General features: G+C 34.9%; 1 protein-coding gene and 1 long non-coding RNA gene across 6 annotated transcripts in view; one reads left to right on the forward strand and one right to left on the reverse strand.

Moving 5' to 3' along the window:
• The window catches only part of LOC145277652 (vang-like protein 2), a 605,707-nt gene that overhangs the window by 229,474 nt on the left and 350,212 nt on the right, over nucleotides 1-26,021 (forward strand). The window lies entirely within an intron of this gene.
• Nucleotides 5,165-25,051, reverse strand: LOC145277651 (uncharacterized). The gene is made up of 2 exons (XR_013868188.1): nucleotides 24,483-25,051; nucleotides 5,165-6,869 (listed from the first exon to the last, which is right to left on the reverse strand). It is a non-coding gene; the product is annotated as an uncharacterized LOC145277651 (long non-coding RNA).

Below are 26,021 nucleotides of genomic sequence, written 5' to 3' on the forward strand. Positions count from 1 at the left end.
GCAGTAATTGTCACTTCCTACACTGATGATTGCATAAGCATGAAGCACTGATGTCTGTAGGTATAAACATAATTGTTAATATTTATTTTACAAATATATAACTGCTAGTTATGGAAATATATATATGGCAGTTAAGCTATACAGAAGGGTCTGTGTGGCTTAATTGACAGAAATATATTTTTATAACTTACTACTAAACACTGTTAAAGTAAATACTGAAAATTGACAGATAAAATATTATATCCCCTTATAATATTTTATCTTGATTTATGCAGTTATATATATATATATATATATATATATATATATATACACACACACCCTGTATCCAGGCACGTTTCTTCATCTTTGTAACTCATTAGTGCTTAGTGCAGCTAGACCTAGTAAGATCCGAAACTGATGATCAGTGACAGACGTTCATTGCTCTATCAACTGAGCCTAGAATCTCGTAGAATCTCGTTGTAGTAGTTGGAGAAATCGTATTGCAATATAAACTGTCATTTATGTATATTTTTATTTGTTATTAAGCATATTCATGTTGACGCACTTTGCATCATTGAAGTTAAGCATCATTAAGTCTGGTCAGTACTAAAATGAGTTAGCATTTGGGAATACCAGATGCTGTATGTCTTCTCTGCTTATCTCGGCATTGTTTTCAGTCGTCCTGAACTACTTCTTGCCACTGGAATTAAGCAGTGCTAACTCTGGAGCGAAGTGGTTAGGGATTGCGCAATCCTTGCTTCACAATTCAACGGGAGTCATTCATCATCCATATTTGCTAGACTCCTAATCAAAAAGTATTCAATTTGTTGTGCAGAAGAGCATTACGTCAGTGTTAAGAGGAAATCATAATTTCCTTCATCAGGTTGCTCCACCTGTTGGGGAAACCTATGAGATTCGAAATTGCGACCCCAGTGACTGAAGTGTAATGCTCTAGCAACTGAGGCAAGAAGTTCCTTGTGATGGTGAAAGAAATTAGATGCGTGTGTTCATGTGCGTGTTTCATGAAGGCAACATGTTCAGCATTGATAATAAGTATGCACATTGAAGATCATAAAAATAGATTCTTCTATTAATATTAATCCTTTCTACCCTCTACCAGCTCACCCATAGACATTTGCACGTGTTCATATACAGCTTGTGTATACACTGGTACAAGAAGAGGGTTAATAGGAGGTTAATAGAACTTTTGTTGTGTTCGTTTTTGCTGAGACCTTTTGAACCAAAAGATTTCAATGGCCGCAGTAATGTGGCAGATCGTAATCATCTTTTAATTGTTGCCTAATGTGTAACTTTCTCTCCTCCCATTCCAACGCTGCTCGCGGCTGGTGCTATTTACAAAGTTATACTTAGATTGACCCTCTTACTTCGGCTTGTTAGTCCGAGCCATGGCACTGTTTGGTATCTACAATTCAATTAGTCGACAGACTGAAATAAGTATATTACTCACTTCACGGATTATCTTAATCCTAATCTCACAATGGTTTACACTTGTTGTTTTGACATGGGAATGTCTGTTTTTAATCTAAATATCAATACTACACTAGTCACGTAAATGATGCATCATAAGCAAAACCGATATATATATATATATATATATATATATATATATATATATATATATATATATATGACATAATAGATCACTCACTTAATATATTAAATATTGACTTTTATTTTGCTTTGGAAATTGAATCTTATAAGAATCGATTTGAACTATGTATATACTAGGGTAGATGCCCGGCAATGCTTGGGTGTTTTGGAGATGTAAAAGAAAAAACAAAAAAGTTTTGGTAAGAATGGAGGCTCGGACCTGAACCCTTGAGTGCCTCAGGGGTCTATCCTTGGACCTCTATTATTCCTAATATTCATAAATGACCTCCCTGACAAAATTGTCTGTGAGATGGGTATATACGCTGATGACACCACGCTCTATAAAAGACACAACAGGAAAACAAATGAACACGTATCTAAAGAAATGGCAGAAATACTAGAGGATGACCTCCTATCTGTAGTGGAATGGGGACAAAAATGGATAGTCACATTCAATGCTGCCAAGACTAAACTTGTTTCCTTCAATAACTACAAGAAACCTTCTCTACCACCAATAGCAATGGCCAAAGACTCTTTATCTGAAAGCATATCTTTTAAACTCCTCGGCCTAACGTTCACAGGAAACATGAGTTGGAACCATTACATTGAGAGCATTGCCAGGGCAGCTGCGAAGAAGGTAGGCTCTCTCTACTGTGCTAGAAAGCTACTGACCGCTGAAAGTATCCTGTACCTCTATAAGGCCACCATTCGACCACATATGGAGTATTGTTGTCATATTTGGGCCGGTTCATCTGCTACTAGTCTCTCACTCCTAGACAAGGTTCAAAAGAGAAGTCGCCAACCTAATAGGTCCTGAACTATCATTCAAGCTTAAGCCTCTGTCCCATCAACGCAATGTAGCATCCCTCTGCCTGTTCTACAAGTACTTTAACAGTGTATGTTCCGACGAACTGCAAGCAGTTGTACCTCCTCAACGTAAATACCCCCGACAAACCCGACAAGCAGTACAATCCCACCCCTTCACAGTAGATCCCTAGATGTAAGAGAGCCTTCTACTCCAGTAGTTTCTTCCCCAGAACCGCTAGACTTTGGAACTCCCTGCCAGGTTCCTGCTTCCCCAACTGTACTGACATGCAAAACCTAGTACCCCTGTAGCCTGTGTCCCTAATAGTAGCCCTCTACATCAAAGTGGCAATGTGCCTTGTTTGGGGTGAAAATGTAATAAAAAAAAAAAAAAAAGATTGGCCGATAACTTACCACCACGCTACATGGGCAGAGAACTGAGAGTGGGTGAAATTAAACAATTGACAAGTTTTACGATTAATAAGTTAATTGACAGCTGTGCAAATTTAATGAGGTCAACCATCATGCCGTAGGGGAATGAAACGCACTTAACTTTGGCTGCAAGCCAGTTTCTGCGTATGTTTGTTTCTCTGCCAAGATGTTGGGGAAAACCAGATCCCCATGAAAAGGGGAGTGTCCAAATGAATAGCAATTGTCTGATATAAGGGACCCCCCCCCCCCGAAACCTCATTGCTTTTCTGGACGTCTCGACATGAAAGGCCTAGAACAATCCTTCGCTTTCAGTTTCACTTTTTATACGGAAAAGCCAAAGAAACATGCGGAGAGCAAAAAATATTGCGAAAATAGCATGTAAAAGCCGCAGAAATTAAAGATACATGCGACCTTGTTTCGTAAATTGTAGATATTATAATCTAGGTAGCATATAAAAGGTTCTAAGAAACAGTAACCGCCCTGAGCGCTCCCCCTCCTAACACCTTTGCTGAACGTACACAAAAAATGTACACACACACACGAACACACATTTTGCCTTTTTTATATATAGATTACACACACTCACACATTTATTTTATTTTTATCCATGTTTCGTCTTAATAAGACTCCTTAGTGTGGGTAAATAAGATATCACCGGTCACGCGATTCAAACGATAAAGTAGTCACTTTTGACTTCCAATCAACATCTTTGCCCTCTCTGCCACTGAGATAATCTTGTGGAAATGGAAAGGAAATATTATTTACGATTATATGCAGTGTTCATTGCTTTAAATTTAAGATTTTATATTTCCTTACAGTGCTTTACCTTTTGAAAGAAGCATTAAATATTTTCATAATATTTTATTTATTCACATATATTTGTATATAATTGAATAATAAAGTTAGTGTTTGATAATTTGTCATGACCTTTGGTTTTACGCTACGAATGATTTGTCAAATGATTCTGACACGTTTTGGGTGGGGGTTGTTTACCTCCGGAAGTAAACACAGCACTGAAATTATATCATCTGACAAATCGCTAACAGTATGAAACCAGTGTTTATAACTGATTAAAAATTACAAAATAAAAAAAAACTATGTATAATTTATTTAATTTCCAGCCTGAGTAACAACTTACCACCACGCTACATGGGCAGAGAACTGAGAGTGGGTGAAATTAAATGATAAAAGGTTCTAAGAAACATGCGATGTTTGAAGGTGTGTGTTGAGTAATAAAAAAAAAAAAAAAATGGTAGTAGGCAGGCTGGTTCGAACCCATACCGCAAAGGAAGAAAAGAACGTGAAAAAAAAAAGCGTGACGTCTTTGCTGTTGCGTCCATCGCCAAATCGGAAGTGCCGAACGTTTAAATTAAGGCTAGTCAATCGAAAAGAGGGGATGACTTTCGAAAATATCGGCAAAAAAGCGACCCCCCCCTGGAGAAAAGTGCCCAGTTGAGGGTGAAGGAATTAATATTTTTAGTCAGTTTTTCGTTATTTGTTGTCCGAAGGGTCAAGCTTCAAAACGATATCAATCTTGTGAAAATCAGTCGACTCTATTGAAAGTTTTAGGTAGGCATACATACATACAAACAGACAGATGAGATTTATATTATAGATTCTAATACTTTGCCTGAGAAGGCATCAAGTACTGTACATGAGTGAATTAAAAAATTTTCAGTTGACTTTAAAAGTCGATAAACATCAACTATCATTGTGTATGTATATATTGGAAATAGTGCGACCAATATTAGTGCATTTTGTGGCCAAGAAAAATGCTGTTTTCAAGTTGTGCTTGGACGATTGAGTTATTTTGGCCAATGGTATTTTAAGTTTTTAATCCATCTTAAATAATAATGTAGACTGCTCTGTGTGAAGGGAAAACACCAAAATGATGCTATGCCTTTTGTGCAGTGAGCACTTGCCTAATGGAAGGATTGGGTTCAGTTCTCCAAATTGTGTGATCAACTGTAATTATAAGAATTTCTGTCTAGTTTCAATTAACGCCGAAATTGAGATATACGAAAAATATGCTTTCTTATCATTGTTTGATGCATGCGAGACTTATGTAACTTCCTAAAGTCAGAAATAAATTTAAGATACTTCAATATCTTTCATGTAATAAGAATGATATGACCAAATTTCTAAAGCATTTTCACGTGGAGAATTAGCTGAAGTGAAATGCCAATCACACAGAATTAAAATGAGGTATAAAAACTGCATAAAAAATACTTTGATGGGAGGAAATTTCAAAGTTTGTTAATTGGGATGGGTTGCTTTTTGGTCATTTTTGGTGCAGAATGATAAAAACTCAATTTGAAAAGAATCACATTTATTATTAGAAACTCTGGAGAGATTCTTGCAAAATGTTTCAAATCTCAAAAACTGATTTGACCTGCAATGAATGTGAGAGTGTTCATCATAGTAATGTCAAGTTTAGAAGTCACAAATGCATAGAACTTTTTGATTATGAATTCAGTGGCGTTTTTACATGTAAAGTATGTGGAAGTTGGTTCAATACAGCAATGGAGCAGTGTCCGTCACAATGAGTGTGTCTTTTTCTTATATTTGTATCATAGAGTGCAAGTCATTTATAGGATTGAAGACACATTAACTATACATTTATTTAATAATAATAATAAATACTCGATGATAGCAACTCACTCCAGATGAATGCCATCACAAGTATAAGTACAAGAAAGATAGCAATACTTTACAATGAATTGCAGGGTGCAGGTGATCTTTCTTCACAATGTTGCATTACCTGCCCTCCTGGGGAGGGATCTAATGTTATGTATGCCACAATAAAATAAAAGGTCTATCGAATGCAAATTAACAAATCATAAACAGTACATTCAAGGCATACCTCATCTCTTCAATGCCCAACCACAGCGATCTCCTAAGACTGAGGACACTTCATCCAATATCGTTTCTTGTTGTTCTCAGATGGCATTCTTGCTCTGGAATTAAAGTTAACACAACACAAAGAAAATACTTGTAACCCAATTTTGGAGAAGGATCGTTTTATTTGATTGTTAATGTCGCTCTTCTCTCTGCTAGCGATGGGGAGAAATACCAAGGCTACAGATTTCTGAGGTTTGACCACTGTCAATACTCAAGTCATTCATTATCAAGTCTTGCTGCTTCAGCTTCCAACTATGAGTCCCCGCTTTTCACACCTACCCTATTTCCTCCAGTTTCTTTGCTCAAAAGAGGTAATGGCCATCAAAGGCACAGTTATCTAACCCTAACCCTGACCCCCATCTAACCTTTATTTCCTGTTTACACTAAACATTTCTCCAGCAAATATAAAACATTAAATAGATACTGGTAGACGTACCCTTATTATTTAACAGCAAGATTATTGTCTATTTTTATTTTTAGATTTCATCAAATTTGAATCATCTTCATGATTTGTTCTGTAGATTTTACTTGAAGATGAAACCATAGAACCATCTTTGATTCTGATGACAACCTTGAGGTGGTCTTAGGTTTTCACCACTGTCTCCTAACTTGAACCCTTAAAGACTAATGATCTTTGTCTTTAACTTATTGTAATGCGACTGAATCTGTTGGGTTTCCATTCCACTGTGCTATACACAAAAAAGTCTAAGAGGTTGCAGTGAAAGGTCAGATCTCATATAAATTATTGTCAATGAAATTATCTACCAGCAAGGCTTCAGTTTCCCAGCTAGTATGGTAAGATGCTCTGTCTTTCTGCCACAGCTAGCAACGCACCGGTCAATCCAGGGTTTCACTACCTTGCACAGAATGTGGATATAGCCCTGAGACCCTCATGGAAAAAGTGGGATGGTATGACTTTGGTGTTCCAACAGTATCAAATGAGCGATCATGCATTTTTCTCTTTGATATTACTTCCTAGTCAAATCCTAATTTTTTAACATTCCTTTCTGGCCTTTCCTACCATCTTTCTGTTTTTGCTGAGGAAATCTAAACTCTTATGTCTTTCCGGTGCAGGTTTCAAGGAGAATTCGGTGTTTCTTCCACCAATTATGGAGCTTCATCGTTTTCAATCAATTATTCTGGAAAAAAAAAGTGTGAGGGTAAATATAAGCACATGAACACAAAACTGATACGAAAGTTAAAAAAAAAAAAAAATGCATAAAATTATCAGTTGAAAATTGCAAACAAATACCATCCACACCCTATATATAGTGTGTTATTACATATTTTTTTTTATTATTATTAGATAGAAGATCTCTTCTGACCTCATGTTTAAATGTTGTTTCATTGTTACACGGATTATCTCCTGGGATAGTTTCTACTGCTGCATACATAGTAATACTAGTAGGAGTGGTTGCGTTTGTAAGAGATTCAAAATAGCTGAATGCTTTTGGCACAAATTCCAATTCTATATTCTAAATTATGGATTTGAGTCACCAAACATGTGGTGAGAGAGGAAGAGCTGGTGGATACTATTATAGTGAATTGGATCAGTTATGCAGGGTTCAAACTCTGTTGGATCTATTGTGATCATATGTTTTAATACTATTTGGAAAGATATAAAGCTGCACCTTCTCCCTTGCTATAGCTAAAATGGTGATTTGTGTTCAAATAATTGTATACAATAAATTATTTTTAATAGCTATTGCTTTGGCATAAAGCAGGGAGGTGAATTCTTTGTTTTTTTTTTATTAATAAAAAAAAAATAATAAAAAATAGATTTCCACCAAAATCAATAGATGTGAGTTCTCAACTGATCTATGCCAAATGGATAGAGCTTTATCTTATATTTACGTTGTTATTTGGCTGTATTTTATTTCTTTCTTCCTTTTTCTCATCTTTCATTTTTCTTTTCTGTTTTCTCTTTCTTCATCTCTGCTTTGTCTTCCTTCGGCCTTTTACGACGGTTCTCTGTGAAAACTGAAATTTTTAATTTTGCTGTAAAGGCTGAGATGTCAAATGATTCAAGAAGGGAGTAGAGATGACTCAGATAAAAGTCATCTAACAGATGACTGTTAGATGACTTTTTTCATCAAAGAATGACTTCCTGTCCCCTTCCCTCCACATGTGTACTCGGTGTCTTTCTCTTAATTTTCAATTTCTTAGTTGAAACTGATTGTGAGTTGTTTAGAAAATAATTGGTGTTTTTTATATTGCCCTTTTCACACACACACTAAAGACAATAAGTGTGTATATATGTTATGGTAAATTACCCATGTGCACAACTATAAGTAGTAGCAGATACTGCTCTAAGTGAAAGTCAGTATTCCAGCAGACGGTCCTGACAGTAGGACCAAAGTCTCACTATAACTTTCTCATTTGAAAATATTTAACATTTTACTGCCTTTAGCCTATACTCGGTCCATCCATCCATAGCCTTTGAGCTCCTGGAGGGGCATAGGCCATCTACAACTTTTGTAGATGTTTTTTGTAGCGAGGAGTTCTTTTTAAAGGATGAGGGTGCTGGCCCCACGCCCAACTTTCCCAGAAGGTACATACAGCGCCTAGCCTTTCCAAATGGTCACTCATCTGGTACTGGCCAGGCTCAACGTTGCTTAACTTCGGTGATCTGGCAAGAATCAGTGTGTCAACGTGATTGCGCTGTATTATAGTAAAATTTATTTTTGATTGACAGAAAATATGTACTGGCCTGTAGACTGATTGCTCTGTCTTCAGATTAGGAAACTTTAGTGTTTAATACACCCCTCCTCACTTTATTCACCCATTCCTAATACATTCGGTGTGCAAATAATCTGTGGTGTGGTCCTTGGCTTTGGTAGAGGCTATTTTGTTGGTGCGTATATAGCTGTGAGTAGTAATTTGTATCTGATTCTTGCTAGTTCATAGGAATGTGCAAGATAAAAGATGCTAGTATGCGAGTCCTTGTGTCTTCTTTTGCAACTTGCTTTCCTCGACCCACACGCACAAGGATGAGGGTGGTAAAAGGCATTCTTGCTTTCTTCTGTGCAAGGGTGGCTGGTGAAGTCTGAAGAAAACCGATTTTGCCTGTTTTATAGGAGTTTCTAACTTCACATTAGCTTACTGTTTTCACATAGATTTTTGGGGCTTGAAACGATTTTCATTGGTTGAAAAATATTTGGAGTTTACCTTCCAATAAAAACTTACTTGCTTTAGGAAGTGACAAGGAGAGCGAACCAAAAAAAAAAAAAAAAAAACGGAGAAAGATAAAAGATAGCAATTAGAACTATGTTTTTTAGCATTCATAGGAAATTATTTTGTGATTCAGCCACCACAGATCAACCAACCAAGATCGTTGGAGTTTTAATATTTCATAGATATTTTTCATTTGCTAGGACCAGCATAATGTTGGCATGAAGAAATAATAGGTGGTGATTAATATTTTTTTCTTTCTGTTTTTTCATACTTTTTTTTTTTTTTTTTTTTTTTTTTTTAAAGTTTTCTTTTTAATTTTTTGGTTTTAAAAATTTTTCTGATCTAAAAAATTTTTTGTCCCCCCCCCCCCCCCAAAAAAAAGGCGTGGATACTTTGCCATTTTTCTCTTATTCTTCATAACTGTTTTCTTATGTAAAAAAAAAATTTAAAAAAAAACCCCAAGATCTTAAGATTTTTTTGTTTCTTTACTGGAAAATCTGAAAGTTATTATCAAAGAGAGGTCAGCCAGTACAGTTGTAGCTTTAACCCCACTTTCATGTTCTTTTAAACTCAGGAACAGCTGGCATGGCTTAAAAAATCTGTTTTTCAACCACTTTTTAATTATTTTTAAACCTACTTTATTTTTATTTTTTAATAGATTTTGCTATCTAACGTTATCTTTTCTTTTTCTATTGGTATTTCAATTCAGTTAAAGATACTTGATGACTGTGGCCTTCAAGGTTGTGAAACAATGTAACAACTTACCTGAATGGTTTTCTCAAATGCCACAGTGGCTTGGTTCTTGGAAAATGAAATGTGAACAGATTTGTGCAGAAGAATAGACTTTGATGGTGTGATCACTTTGAAGGAATATACGAGTTCTTGGTTTAGTAGATATTAGTGATGGGATGATTCCTATATTTTTCCCGATTCCGATACAATGACTGATTCTGTGCTAAATTCCCGATTCTGATACAATTACCGATTCCGATTCTTTATAAATCTCTAATTACTTAACTATAAGATTGTTATTTTCCCCGATTTTTGTAAAAACACATGCTAAATATGCCAATCCCTAAACGTCAAAATACACTTGTGGAGGATGATCTATCGATTTTAGCTTTACTGGTATTTTAAAATTAATAAATATTTATTATTTTATGATTATTACCAGCAATGGAAAATTTTACTTTAAACAAAATCAAGAAAAAAAAAAAAAAAAAAAAAAAAAAAAACAATTAAAAGAATCATTTTGGTTTTGGCATCGGAAAATCGGTACAAATTTTTCTGATTCCGATACCCCTAAATCTTCCGATTTTTCCAATTCCCGATTCTGATTAATCATCCGAACATTAATAGATATAGAGCTGTTATGGTAGCAGGTCAAGTTAATATGGGAAGGAAAACATAGTAGGAAGTGATGAAAATGGACTTGTAAGAAAGAAGGATAAAGACCTGTTCAGAGATAGGTTACTTTGGAAGTCAATTTCTTAACCCGTTTAATACATGCTAACATGTTTAGTTCACATTAAACGAGTATGATGATTTATTAATAATTCTTTTTTTAACCATCATGGCATGTCAGTGGCAGTACGTTTGGTGCTGATCCAGAACTTGACCCAAGGTCGCATTTGTATCTTCTGGCAGTCTACAGTAAGTAGCCAAAAAAGACTGATCTGAACACTATCAGACGATAAATTTAAAACACTGAAAACAAAGATGAGACTTACTGTAATTTTAATTATATGAAAGAATTTTTTTTTTCAAGAAAAGCCTATTAAATATTGTTTATTTAAATTGAAATATATAAGTTTATGTTAGAAAGCCAAAATGCAGCGTAGATTTAACAAAAAAAACAAATATTTATTTGTTTAAAAATCAATTTTTTCGACAATCATAGTGTCTTCGTCAGGATTAGGACCAAGTTTATGTTTTGTTTTATTTTTATTCCTTCATGGCATGGTATCAATATGAAGAGAAAAATGGTATCCGCGTGTTGTTCTTCAACGGTGATATTTTCAAATATTCAGGATAGAAGGAACGTATTGCATGCGAAAAATGAATTAGTTGAAATTGTTTTCTGTGATATAAGCATTGTTTAAAATTAAAAAAAAAATTTTTTTACATGGGGGTCATGACTTATCAAGGCCCAAAGGCCACTCAGGGATAAGGGTTATTGCGTGTACAGTAATCAATGAGATAGTATTGTAGTAATCATTAGTATTGGGGGTTTTGATAGAGTGTCTTACTTAAGGGGGCGGTTTGTCAGCAGTTTGTTTATGTTGGACTTAGAGACGTCCAAGTTGTAGTTAGGGGGAAAACAGGCAAGCGGCAGAGAGTTCCACTGGCGTGCAGTTCTAAGAAAGAAGTTTGCTCATGGAATCTACGTTTGGATTTAGGCACAGATAAAGAGTGGGGAAAATTATTGACAGTAGTTTCAGCCAGACGGGTGTTTCTCGTGAAAGATTGGCATGGGGGGGACGAGGGATCGGAGCTCAGACGAGCACCTGCCATGGAAATAACGATAAAACAAAGACAAGCTCGCAACGTCCCTTCTGTGGGAGAGAGGTTGCAGGGGAGAGAAAAGGGCATCCCCCACTAAAAAACGAAGTCTATTTTGTACTCTGTCAAGGCAGGATAGGCTGTTTTTAGCAGCTCCTACCCATCCTTGGTCGTACTTGGCTTTTATACAGATAGAGAATTGCATCAGTAGTGAGATATCTTCTGGAGCGGTAGAAGGATCCCACCATTTTCCCAGCGTCCCTGGCAACAGATTTGATGTATGTGTTCCATTTCAGATCATTTGAAATACGTAAGTTTGCGTTAGGAAGCCAAAATACAATGCAGATTTTTAAATAAACAAATACTTGTTTGTTTAAAAAGTTAAAGTTTTCGACATTTATTTTTTAAAAATTGTGTTGTATTTTGGCTTTCTAACATAAACTTGCATATTTTAATTTAAAATTTAAACACTTATTTACTGTCTCCTAAAGAGGACAGAATTATAAGGACAGTACTTCCCCCCCCTCCCACTATCATAGTACGGATGATGAGGAAAGGGAATGCATGTTTTTAGTGAAGATTCACAGATCTAGTGTTTATCCCCACTGTGATGCCATTAAACTGATTGGATCGCTCAAACCATCCTTGAAAGACGTATATACTCCCAGCAAGAATATTATACACCTGATAGTGCATTGCTTACATTATCTGGTAGTTTCAGATGATCACTCATCTAAGTATTGACCAGGTTAAACATTGCTTAACTTTAGTAATTTGACAGAACCAGTGTGTCAACATGATTCAACCATAATTCATGCGTCTTACTAGTAACGGGATGATTCTAAAAATTTTAACCATTTTTTATACCAATTCCATAGTAAAGAATGGATTCCAAATCTTTAAAAAAAAAAAAAATAGTCTTGCATTCTTGTTTTTCTACTAAGTTTTATCTTATTTACATAGGGAATTTATCCATTGTTCAGTCAGTTTTTTTTTTGTTTTTTTTTTTTCGTAATAAATACATTGCGGAAATTTTGAATGATCTTAAAAAAAAAAACAATCACACAGTACTATTTCAAAACACATTATTTAAATAAACCATTGCATTTAATGTTCTTTTAAAAAAACGAACTTTGTTGCCTACCCTATGTCCTAACCTTATTTCATAACCACGTCAAGTACTCAATCTCCCCTTCTCCCAATTGTCTGGAGTATGTCGCAAAACTCAATCTAGGACTGAAGACCTAATTTGAGAGTTTAGAGTTGTAGATTCACTCTTTAGTTACCACTATATCATTATGAGGTAGTCCTACTTATCATGGCCCTATCTATCTAATAGTTAGATTTAGTGTGACGTCATAAATCTACGACGTCATGGCAAAGCAAGGTAATGTTTTAAGCTTTATAAGAAAGTTCAAGTATGAGTATAAATCTCAAGCTGAAAATCTCAAGGTTTCAGTTTCAATTTCCAATCATGACCTTCACTTTATTTGTTGGGAATTTATCTATATTATATTTCTCTTCGTCCATCTGTTTAACTGTCTGTTCCATTTTTTTCTTGAAAACTACTGAGATGATCTGGCTGAAATTTTGTATATATCTTTGTTATATGGTGCAGCGAAGTATTATGATATCTATTCGATGTATCGATATACCAAATCATATCCTTACATCATTCGTAGACATTTATGTTGATGACACTACCATCTATGGTAGCACATCTAAGACCGTAAACGACCAATTTCTCTCCGATTCTCTCTCCTCTGATCTTGAGCACGTGGTAACATGGGGAAAGAAATGGCTGATTACTTTTAATGCATCTAAAACCGAGCTTCTATCGTTACATCATCAACGCTCTGATCCCAATCTGGCATTAATTGAAATGAATGGCTCTCGTCTTGGGTAGGTCATGTTTTGACAAGCTTCTGGGCTTGACCTTTACTCCTGATCTGAAATGGAACACATACATCAAATCCATTGCCAAGGCGGCTGGAAAAATGGTGGGATCCTTCTATCAATCCAGTAGATATCTCACTGCTGATGCAATTCTCTATCTATATAAGAGCCAAGTACGTCCAAGGATGTAATACTGTTGCCACATCTGAGCAGGAACTGCTAGAAAGGACTTATCCTGCCTTGATAGAGTTCAAAATAGACTTCGTAGTCTCATAGGAGATGTCCTTTTCTCTTCCCTGCAACCTCTTTCTCACAAGAGATGTTGCAAGTTTGTCTTTGCTTTATCGTTATTTTCCTGGCAAGTGCTCTTTAAAGCTTCAATCTATGGTCCCCCCTCACCACACTTTCACAAGAAACACTCGTCTAGCTGAAAACACTATAAAAATTACCCCCACTTTTTATCTGTGCCTAAACCTAAATGTAGATTTCATGAACAAAGCTTCTTTTTTTAACTGCACGCCTGTGGAACTGTCTTCCGTTTTCCTGCTTTCAAACTGACTACAATATGGTTGTCTTCAAGTCTAACATAAACATGTTTTTGATGAAACGATCCACTTCAGTTAACAAATTTACCGAATTTCCAATACTAACGATTACTGTACTATCCAATTGACTACTGTACACACTTTAACCCTTATCCTCGAGTGGCCTCTGGGCCTTGATAAGTGGGGGTGCCTATGTAAAAAAAAATGTACCATTAGGGATTAATAAATATTAGTATTTAATGCAAAATGAACACAAATGTTACCATATTCAACCATCAATATGGCATAAAGCGCTCATTCTAAGTCAACGGGCTATAACTTTTGCCATTTTGCCTAAAGAGTTTAGCTATTCTTATTTTCTAAAAGTAGTAAAGATCTCTGATATTTCAAAATGAGAAAAATTCTGCAATGTTTTAAAAGAATTGTGACTGACAAAATCTCTATTTCTGTAAGATATCTTTTTTCTATGAAATATTTGCTGTCCTAACCATTGAACCAAATCTATTAGCTGAACATTTATTTAGCAACCGAGAAATTTTTTGCTGCAACAGCTAAAACGATTCTTCATTTGAAAAACGATGCAAGATAAATAAAAATACTTCCTCTGCAAAAGTAACTTGAGATCACATTTTTATTTATTCATTTATTTATTTATTTATAGGTAACATGGTTTTCCCTTCATTCCAGTTATTTTAAAATCTTATTCCTTTTCCGCTTTAGTGGCCAGATGGATGGGTTACCTGAGATCCCTCCCACCCCCACCATCACCACTTTTTTTTTTTAATCTGTAATTGGAGCATTTCTGACGCTCTCCTAAATAGCAGGCAGACAACATGGCTACAACGATCTATTTTAATTTTTTTCCCTTATTTTTCTTCCCTTTTCTCTCTCTCTACAAAAACGGCAATAATGGATCATGTCAGTCCAAAGAATTTAGAACCAACTATTTCTAAATTTTTGAAAATAGAGGTCTCTATTTCCTTGCCTTCTCATGAGGACAAAGTTAAACACGAGCTCGTTTTTTTTTTTTGTTTTTTTTTATTTTTAAATATCTGAGATACCCATCTTCTTTAAAAAAAAAAAAAAAAAAAAGGCACTCATGCAACTAGATCAGGCTGTCTGAAGATACTGACTTCCTGACCAAAAATGCACCTAATACTGATTTTTTTTCTTTCTTTTTGCAAAACTCAATCATGTTTTGCAAAGTCAAAAGAAAGCAAAAAAACAATTTTCCTCTACAAAACAAGCAAACCAAAAACCATGAATAAATATTGCTAGCTGAAACCACTGTCAATAATTTTCCCCACTCTTTATCTGTGCCTAAATTAAAACATAGATTCCATGAACAAAGCTTCTTTCTTAGAACTGCACACCTATGGAACACTCTTCCGCTTGCCTGTTTCCCACCTGACTACAGCTTGGATGTCTTCAAGTCAAACATAAACAAATTCCTGATGAACTGCCCCCTTAAGTAAGACACTTTATCAAATCTCCAATACTAACGATTACTACGACACTATCCCATTGGTTACTGTACACGCAATAACCATTATCTTCCAGGCTTTGATATGTGGTGACCTCCATGTAAAAAAAAAAAAAAAAAAAAAAAAAAAAAAAAAATGACAGTGTAAAGAACTTGAAGCATAATATTTTTTTCTAAAATTAGTGGATTCGGCATTAAATAATCTGAAAAGAGTTGATATGCTTCAAAACAAAACAATGAGACAAAAATAAAACACATTATCAATCAAAATGGATTTTTCCTCCTGACTCAGTACAGAACAAATACATTTTGAGGCTATCTATATAAGAGCCAAGTACGTCCAAGGATGGAATACTGTTGCCACATTTCGGTAGGAGCTGCTAGAAAGGATTTATCCTGCCTTGATAGAGTTCAAAATAGACTTCGTAGCTTCGTAGGTGATGTCCTTTTCTCTTCCCTGAAACCTCTTTCTCACAGAAGAGATGTTGCTAGTTTGTCTCTGCTTTATCGTTATTTTCATGGCAAATGCTCGTGTGAGCTCCAATCTATGGTCCCCCCTCGCCAAACTTTCACAAGAAACACCCGTCTAGCAGAAAACACTATCAATACTTTCCCCCGCTCTTTATCTTTGCCTAAACCTAAACGTAGATTCCATGAACAAAGCTTCTTTCTTAGAACTGCACGCCTATGGAATTGTCTTCCGTTTTCCTGCTTTCAAAAATTTCCTGACTACAATATGGTTGCCTTCAAGTCTAAGGTAAACAAGTTCTTTATGAGCCGTTTCACTTGTTAACAAATTTACCAAATTTCTATTACTAACGATTATTATATTGTCCAATTTCTCCGGTAGACTCTTTAACCCTTATCCCCGAGTGACCTCTTGGCCTTAATAAATGGGGATGCCTATGGAAAAAAAAATGTTTAGCATGGGGATTTTGTTGTAGAACGGTTTGTAATTAGTAAAGATGGAAATATGAAGGCAGTAAATGGATGAAAACGAATCTATGGAGATTAACAATATAAATAATGGTTTATTAAAACTTTTACAACTCTAAGAAATGGAGAGGATTTAATTGTTGCTTTCAATGGCGTCCTCCATTGTGCATTCCCGTTTTGTTGTCGACTGATCAAATTCAGGGGTAGATAGCTCTCAATAGATTAATGCTTCAAAATGTCTCTCTTGACAAAGGGAGATAACTTGTGTCTACAAATTTATTTCCTTTTTAAATAGAAAAATATTTAAATATCCAATAATTCTTACAAATAAATAAATATAGGAAAGTGTCTAGCATGGAATTTTAAGAATTCTATATGTTCACTAGAATTTGTCAGCAGCTTCTCTAGCTGGCGGAAGACCAGATCAATTGATTTCAATATTTATGCAGTATACGGACTGTTATCATCCGTATATTCTGGGTATGTTATGTAAAATGCTGGAAAGGTCCAAACTAGGCACGGCCAAAAAAATGGAAAATAAATGTTTTTTTTTTTTTTTTTTTTTTTTTTTTAAACAAATTAAAATCTATTAAAATCTATTATTCTTGAGGAACTTGTTTTCCAGAAAGATAAAAGCCTGAATTTTATCATATTAAAAGCAGAATAATATAAAACTTTTGTACTATTTTAAAAATGTATTTTAAATTTTCTGAAACCACACCATTCACCACCACTTGTCTCGATCGATAAAATATTCAAATATTTTTTAAAAGATTTTCCAATGATTTGCTATAAGAATATGCAAAATTATTATAAGTACCTGAATTTCAAATAATTCCAACTTTTTATATCAATCTATAGATTTCTGTATCGAAATAAAAAGATTTTTTTAAATTAAAAAAAATAATGATGGTTTAAAATGATCTATGGAGGATTGGATAAGACTAAATAAATTTAATGTATTTTTAACATTTGATTTGACGATTAAGTGAAGGGTTTAATTCTTTTTCATAAGCGATATATATATATATATATATATATATATATATATATATATATATATATATATATATATATATATATATGTTGCTTACATAACCCCTGAAGTTAAGTAACTCTGAGGCTGGCCAGCATCAGATGGGTGACAATTTTGGGAATGGTATGCGTCGTATGTGTTGAAAACAACTCCTGCATCTAGTATCACGGTTGGTCCACCATAGGTGAATTAACAAGAAATTACCAAAAGAAATTATCATATTTTTTTTTATTTTTTTAATGTCGATTCTTCAAAGCATTTCTTATTTAATGGTATATTAGCAATATTGGGCCCACTAAAAGAAAATTATTAATTTATTTTTCAAAGATTTAAAAGTAGTGTTTTTTGTAAAAATCATGAATATATATATATATATATATATATATATATATATATATATATTTGCTCATCTGAAACATAATTTATTAACATATTCAATGAATTTCACACTTTAAAACTCAAGATGAAAAATTAAGCGCATTCAAAATTCAGATTCAGATGATGCGTGCACAGTTGGTTTCTTGTTTTGTTTGTTTTATTTACAATCCTCACCCTCCAATATACAATATATTTTGTCCAGTTTCGGCTGATTATTTTCAGCATATTTATACCCACAAATAAAGAAGTTGGGGTTGTAGGCAAAAATATCAATTATGGAAGAAAATACACTATTAGAAAGTTCGTTCTTCACTTAATAATCGGTGAAATTTTCGTATTTATTGAATAATTACTTGATTTTTGGTAGATTTTTAAGGAGAGATTCTGTCAAAAAATACTTGCTCTCTTCTTCCGTTTTGGTTATGTCTAGTCCAAACAAAAGCTTTTTTTTAACCGAAAATGATAACCAGTGCTTACAATGATAGGAAACAGTTAAAAATTAAAGAAGAAAAAAAGTTATAAGCGAAAACACTCATTGTACGATAATTTCGATGTAAAAAAAAAAAAAAAATATTTTCAGTTTATGAAACGTACTGAAATTTACAAAACCATTCTTAACATGGAGAGGGAGGGGGGGAGCCCTTAAAAATATTCTGTACTTTCATCTAACAGTTTAATAAACAAGAGATACCGTTTGCCAATTGTCGACTGTTGCAAAGTCGTTTTGGGCTTGTCTGCATTTCCCAATTTTGCATTTTTGTAAATTGTAATTTGTGGAGATATTCTGATTTTTTTTTTTTTTTTTTTTCTAATTGCCTATTAACAAAATAAATGTTTTTTTTTTTGGGGGGGGGTCCTTTTTTAATATATTTTTTACCTCCACTTTTTATTTATTTGCTATTTCTAATCGGCAATTTATTCAACAGAAATAGAAAATAGATGATTTTTAACTTTGTTTTCTGATTCGGAAGATGTTTTCACTTTTGTTTTCAGTGAGCTATTTTTATGCTTCCAAGTGGAATTATTTTCTTTTTTTACATTTTCTTCCATTTCTACACGAAACCATTCTTTTCCCATTTTTAGTTTCTCTATTCTCTCCCTTTTCCTCTCCACTCCCCACCTTCTGTACCCCCTCTCTTGTTTAACTCCTGTCTTTTCTTCACTTTTTAAAAAAATTCCTTCGAGGTGGGCGTGTGAGCTTCCCCACCCCCTACCACCACCACCACCACCACCATTTTCTTTTCTCTCTCATATCAGATTTGGAAAGGTTATTTCTTGAAAGCACTTTAACTGATGAGAGAAGAGAGAGAAAAGTTGATGAGTTTAATAAAATTGGTCAATAAAAACATTTATTTGTTCTTCCTGGAATCGGATTAAATGTCAGAACTTTTTTTTTTAATCCATTAAATCGAGGAACGTGAAGGTTAATGTCTCCTTTTTTTTTCTTTCTATTTTTTTTTTTTTTTTTTTTTCAATGCTTTGCTCTTTGCTCCGAAATTGGATCATATGAAGTCATAATTGTTACAAGTACCCATTTTTCGAGCTTAGGAACCTTGCCATGCTTTAAAGGATGACTATGAACCGTTTGTGTAAATTGAGAAAAGCTTCATTACTGATTCTTCAACTGACACTTCAGGATTTCTTTTAAATGATGCTGCAAAGAATTCTTTAAACTTAATTGGATATTCTGATAAATTTTTATCTTCAACAATGAAATTTTAATTTCTGAAATCAGCAAACACCAGTCAATCCCCACAATCATAATCATTGGAGACTTAGCATAAGTATTGGCAAACCTCTTCCGAAGGTGACATAGACCGGAAACTTGGATATTGAGTGAGTGTGTATGTGCTTTATCGAAATTACGGCCATTTTGGGACACTATGTGGCCCTGGTAGTATTATATAACTATTAGATTTTCTTACTATTAAATTACAGAATTAAAATTCGAAATGACCTGATAGTATGAATTCCCACTGGTTCTATTGTTTGGATTTGAATGTCAATAAAAACTAAGATGTAAAATGCAGATTAAAAAAACAAACAAAAAAAAACACACAATTATTTTTCTTTTTAAAGTTTGGTTTGACAATCTTCCTCGTCTCGTTTGCCACCTTAAAAAAATGTGCTTACTTTTTGCCTTAAAACTAACCTTGTGTCCAACTAAGTTAACACTTTTGTAATATAATGAAAATCTGTTTTGAAAATGACTAATAATTGTTACATTTTAATTTATACGGGAGGGGAGGGGTCATGAACTTGTCCTGTTGTGAAATAGGCTTAAATATATTTTAATTCATGCTGATTTCATATTTATTATTACAGAGCCAATTTTCTATTGGATATTATATTGTACCTTATATATACTAGAGATTTCAAAAGTTTAAAAAAGAAAAAAATACTTGGGTGCCATCAGCTAGAATCGAAACCAAAACAATTAGCACTCCAGCCACGTTCCCTACCGATGTAGTTATCAAGAGATAGGTAAGAAAGATTTAATATTAAACAACTTGAAGAAATTAATTAAATTTGGGTATGCGCAGGAAGAAAAAGAAATGTCGGCAAATTGAAATGAACAGTTTGCATTTCAATTTGCAGATGTCTGTACGCATTATTCATCCAAAGATTTTACTTGTTCTAAACTATCCTTGGTGTATGATTACTATTTCCTGTTAATTTCAGTGTTATGTTATCTTAGAACTGCATGCCTGTGGAACTCTGTTCCATCTGCCTGCTTCCCACCGGGCTACAACTTGGATGTCTTCAAGTCCAATGTTAACAAATTTCTAATGAACCGCCCCCTTAAGTAAACACTTCATCAAATCTCCACACTAACGTAATGTACTTGCAATAACCCTTATCCTTGAGTGGCTTCCGGGCCTTGAGAAGTGGTGATCACTGTGTAAAAAAAAAAAAAAAATAGTTTAAGAGTTTATCGGTTAAATATATACGCGCACAGACACGAATGCATCTGCTGTTTATTTATATAGATTTACCCACCACCAAAAAAAAAAAAAAAAAAAAGATTCTCTGTTAAAGTGGGTTTTTTTCTTTCCCTTTTCTCTCTATCTTCCCTTCTATCCTTCTACACAGCTGTTTCTTTCTTGTTCTTGTAGATATCTTTCTAAGCAAAAACAGATCCTCTTTTGGGACTTGCTTCAAAGATCTCCCCCACCTTTCTTCTCTCTTCTTCCATAATCTAAGTTATTATCAACTACTAAAATTACCCCGGATTACTTATCTTTCCTCCTGATCTATACTGATTGGAGTTTGTTATTCTGTTATGTTTTCCACCCAAGTTAATTGATTGTACCAGTACACCAAATCTCTGCTTGTTTATTTTGCTAATAGCCCTCCACCCCACCCCGCCCCAATTTGTTTTTTTCAATAAATACCTCATTCAACTTTTGACAATTTTGAAAATTTTAATTTTTTGAAAGTTTATGAAAGTCTGTTTAACCACATATTAAACATGAAACTATATATTTGGAAGATTAGATAGTTTCATCAGATGTCCTGCTAGCTTGGCAGGTCGAGAGCAGGCTCAAAGCATTTTCTTGCAGAGTAACAATGGAGCAGTCCTCATGAAGCCGAATTAATTCATGATGGTTCTTGATGTGGTGCATCATTAATAGAGCAAGACTGTTGAGAATATTTCAGGTGACAGGGTCTATTGCTCTATTTGCTCTACTTGTTTCCACTGGAATCGGTTGAAATACAAATCTGGAACCAATTATACCAAGTTAAACACAATATTCGGTTATTCTGCTTTGGATCTTTGCTAATTTCCAGAAATATTGTTGTGGGGTAAGTTAGATAATAAGAATGCTAGAACCTCCAACCTTCAAGTGTATCTTGCCAAACTTGGGAAACCTTTCTGTCAAACTCGGGAATCTGCACAGAATTTTAAATGGAGCCCTTTGTTTACTTCACAGGGGTAGCATGCTCTCATTCTGTCAGCCATGAATGCATAGAAGTCCTAAGTAATTTGCAGTTATGGGCAACCAAAAACTACAATAGAGAGAGAGAGAGAGAGAGAGAGAAAACGACATAAAAAGAGAGACTGTATATTCATACAGTCTGAACATTGTTTTGTATTCGAATGCCTCGTTGACGAGTTCTTCAGGTTTGACTTTTCAAATTCTAAGGTCTTATATCGTTTTGCCATGGTTCAATATTATAAACAAACTGTCATTCTTGGCTTGAGTCATACCAGAACATTTTCAAAATCACAAACACCTGCTTAACACATCTGCACCTCACAAGTACAGACTAAGTTAGGCACAAGGTTTATTAATGTAGAGCCTCCAGCTCCTTTAAAAGGGTCGCTTTCCATTGTGCCACATCCCCCCCCCCCTTTTTGTGACCTTTGCTCTCACTAACAAATGTCGTTGGGTCGTTGGCGCAATGGTTATTTTTAAAGTTCCTTTTCTCTTCTCTCAATTATTCTTAAGTATTAATCTCACTCCTTTTTTTTTTCTTTTTTTAAACATTCATTCTTTTGATCATTTTTTTAATAAAATATTATCATTATTATTTATTTATTTTTTAAACGTTAATCTTCCCTTGTTGATTTATTTTTCATTTAATTTTATGGACTATTTTTAAACATTCATTCTTTTGATAATTTTTTTTATAGCATTTGATTAATTTGTTATTATTTTTTTTTTTTTAACGGTAGTCGTTCCCTGTTTAGTTTTATAGTCATTTGATTTTTTATTGACTTTTTGTGAAGCTTTACTTGTTTTGAATTTTTCAACATTTTGTGTGTGTGTGTGTGTGTGTGTGTGTGTGTGTGTGTGTGTGTGTTAGTGACAATTTCTCTTTGCTCCTGTGTAGATATGTTTTTCTCTCTTTTTTTTTTTTTTTTTTTTCTTATTTTTTTCCTCCAAAAAATTTCTTGGCCGTTTTCAAAATTTTTTTGTTTTGTAGTCGGCTACTACTTATAATATTGAACAGGGGTAAATTCGAGAATTCTCTAGGTTCTGGGTTATCCAGATATTTTGTAAGCATTTGAGAGTTCTTGGATTTTTGTGTGAAGGGATTAGTCATTGAAAGACCCTTTTTCCGAAAGGAAAAGTCCTGTCAAAAGCTGACAATTTTTCTGAGGCCTTTACGGTTCACAAGTACCTGTGGTGTGGATAGGTGGGCGCATACTGTAATTGCCTCTATTATTATATTATTAGGTTTCCTTTCTTGGACTGGTCTGATGCTGATGGGGTGGATTCTTTTTATATTTCTTAGAAACTGCTCTAACAGTATGCGTCGATGCAGTGCATGGCGGTAACTTGACTCTACCACTGATATTATTACTGTGGGATGTTCACCCCTCTAACCGTTAGTTGGTTAGGGTGAAAGGTTATTTGGGCTTGGTTCCTTTGCAACCAGTCTGCACCTAATATCAACTCCCGATCTAAGTCTGGGGTGATATAAAACTTTGACAAAGTTTTCGCCTTCTTTATCTTAATAGGCAAATGGGCCATGTTTTAATGCCGTCCTTTGCCCGTTTGCGAGAGTAACTGTTAGCTTAGAATCCCTTAACTCTCCTTTATGCGTTTTTATCTCCTCAAAAACTGATGCTTTGTAGAGCAAGACTTCCGATCAAGTGTCGATCAGTGCCTCTATCGGTCTACCCCTTATTTTAACTATACGCTCCATTCCGGAGCCCTGGTTGAAGAGTTTATTTCTTCGGGTCTCTATTTTCCCAAGTTTTCTTGACCGAGTTATTTCTTTGGTGGGCTGTTTAGGTATGCTCTCACCACTTTCTAGACATCCATGACCTCTGGTGTTTATCCTTCCCAGGATTACTCCTTTCTTTGAGGGTTTGTCATGGTTGCATATCCGTGTATTTGCCATCTGTGGCGGTTGGTGGTGAGTGGGTTTCTAGTGTAACCTAACCTTGCTTTTTCCTGAAGTGAAGTTATTTAATCTTTCTTCAGATGACTATTGCCAGTCTTGTTCTAGCCTATTATAGCTGGAACGTCCTCGCTGCAGTCTTGCCGAAGCACACCCACAAAACATATCTTACAGTGTTACAGCTGCTGTAAGGTTCGGTTTTGGGTACCCTAGTCTAGTTGGGGCCCCCTTGGTCCCTGATACCTGTTAACGCTATCTTTTAAGAAAGCCTCCTCTTTCTTGTGCCCACTTTGGAGTCACTCATAGAACATTTTGCTTTGTCTAGCATCAGACGGCCTCTGATAATGTTGTCAGATTCGATCTGACCACATCCTCCTTGATAAAGGGGTTACTTAACGCATCTATGAAGCATTCAGCTAAGAGCACTTGCACCGCTGCACCTCCCTCATCTCTGCGTCCCTATAAGCTAACTTAGTAAGTTTGTTCATCCTACTTGCTAAATCTGCGAGTGCCTCTCCTGATCTTGCTTTATTCTTATTAAAGCCCGAGCTGCTACTTGATCGAGCAGATCCTTACTGGTGCAGTTTGGATGACCGAGAAATTCTCTGATCATTTCCAATACTAGACCATCCGAAAAATCATATGCCAGGTTTACTAGTTCTGGGTCTGTTAGCTGGTAGACCCGCTCTTTCTTTTTCAGAGCTGCTAGCCATGGCCCAAAGTCGGATGGTTTTCCAGTAAAGATTGGGATCTTCGATCCACCTGTGAGGATTCTGTTAAATTGGGCTTGGTGAGTGTTAGCCATTTTGTTTAGATATATTTATATATATATATTTAAATAGCCGACGTCTAAACAAAATGCTGTATCCACAAAATAATTTTTACAAATTATTAAAACCAAAAAATTTGCAGAGTAACAAAAAGAGCAGAGGAAATAATCACCTACCTTAGTTTTTCTGGAGTTTTCTTCTGTCTTCTTTTTCCTCTGTAGATGCTGGGTTGAAGTGGCTGTTCTTGAGTTGAGTTCTTGCATTGTTGTGTTTCCGTGGATTTTGCTTTGTCTAGTGGTTGATTTCTTTGAGTGTTGTGTCCATAGATTTTTATTTGGTAGAGTCATGCTTGTTCCTATGCAAGAAACAATCGGCAACAATATGGTCCTATTGTTTCCCCGGGGAGGGGGAGTTACTTGGTTGAGGAACGTCCTGGGAACACAACTAGCTCCCCGGGGGAATGAGCAATATCTAACGATGGGCACATGGAAACCTCAACATGACTGGTCGATATGTTGTTGGCTATAACTGGCAGGCATTGGTTGCTTCTTCATTGTGTCATTACAAGCATATTTCCATCGTCGGCATTAATGGCACGCTGGAATTTAATGCTTACACAAAAATAGCAAACATGCATTTTTATAAAAATATAATTTAAGACTTAAAAATGATGAGCATATTTTTATAAAGACCAGTAGAAACCAGATTGATGCTATGTCGCATCCACCAACTCCAGAATGCAAGCGTCAACTATTTAAAACAATAAAACTATATTTAATTTTCTCTTTCTTCATTGAAAGAGAGAAAAAGGGAGTGAAAGAGAGAAAGAGAGAGACAGAGCGAGAGAGAGAGAGAGAACGGCATAAAGAGAGAAGATATATTCATATAGTTTGAACGTTGTTTTGTTTTCGAATGCCTTCTAGACGAGTTCTCCAGGTTTGACCTTTCAAATTCTAAGGTCTTATATCGTTTTGCCTTGGTTCAATTTTATAAACAAACTGTCATTCTTGGCTTGAACATTTTCAAAATCACAAACACATCTGCACCTCACAAGTACAAACCAAGTTAGGCACAAGGTTTATTAATGTAGAGCCCCCAGCTCTCTCAAAATGGGCACTTTCCATTGTGGCACACATATGCATGTGGGTATTATACTTTTTCTAAACAGTTCACTTTTTGTAAATAAAAAAAACGCAAAATAATATCTGAGCTGAGATCGAAACCAAAACCTAAAGACAGTAAGTTAAGTATGATGACCATTAGTTCAGCTTTACAGTCTATTTAAAAAGTGCTTTTAAATCAACTTATTCTTAACATAAGGAATATGTCATGTGAATCATTCATGCAGGCGCATAAAAATCTGATGACCCTCTACATGTACCAATTTTTCAATTTTGATCCCTTAGGAACTTTTTTTTCAAATGAAAACCGATTAAAAAGATTTCCACATATCTGAATACTCTATATACCAAATTTAAAGTTTTTAGATAAAAAATTTGAGTATATAGGTTGAGAAGTGTCCTCTCTCACACACACACACACACATTCTCATTTTTATAAATATATAGATATAAGCTCTTTTCAAAAATAATAAAAAGCTTCTAACTAGTCAATATTGCAACAGGCCCCATCCTTGGGCGGACGAATACTCTAAATACTTAGACTTAAAACAATAGTAGGGCTTATTTCTCTTCTCTTTCACGTAGTTGTTATGA

The sequence above is a fragment of the Euprymna scolopes genome, chromosome 6 (genome assembly GCF_053919585.1).
Source record: "Euprymna scolopes isolate OS-2025 chromosome 6, ASM5391958v1, whole genome shotgun sequence".
Classification (NCBI taxonomy): Eukaryota; Metazoa; Mollusca; class Cephalopoda; order Sepiida; family Sepiolidae; genus Euprymna; species Euprymna scolopes.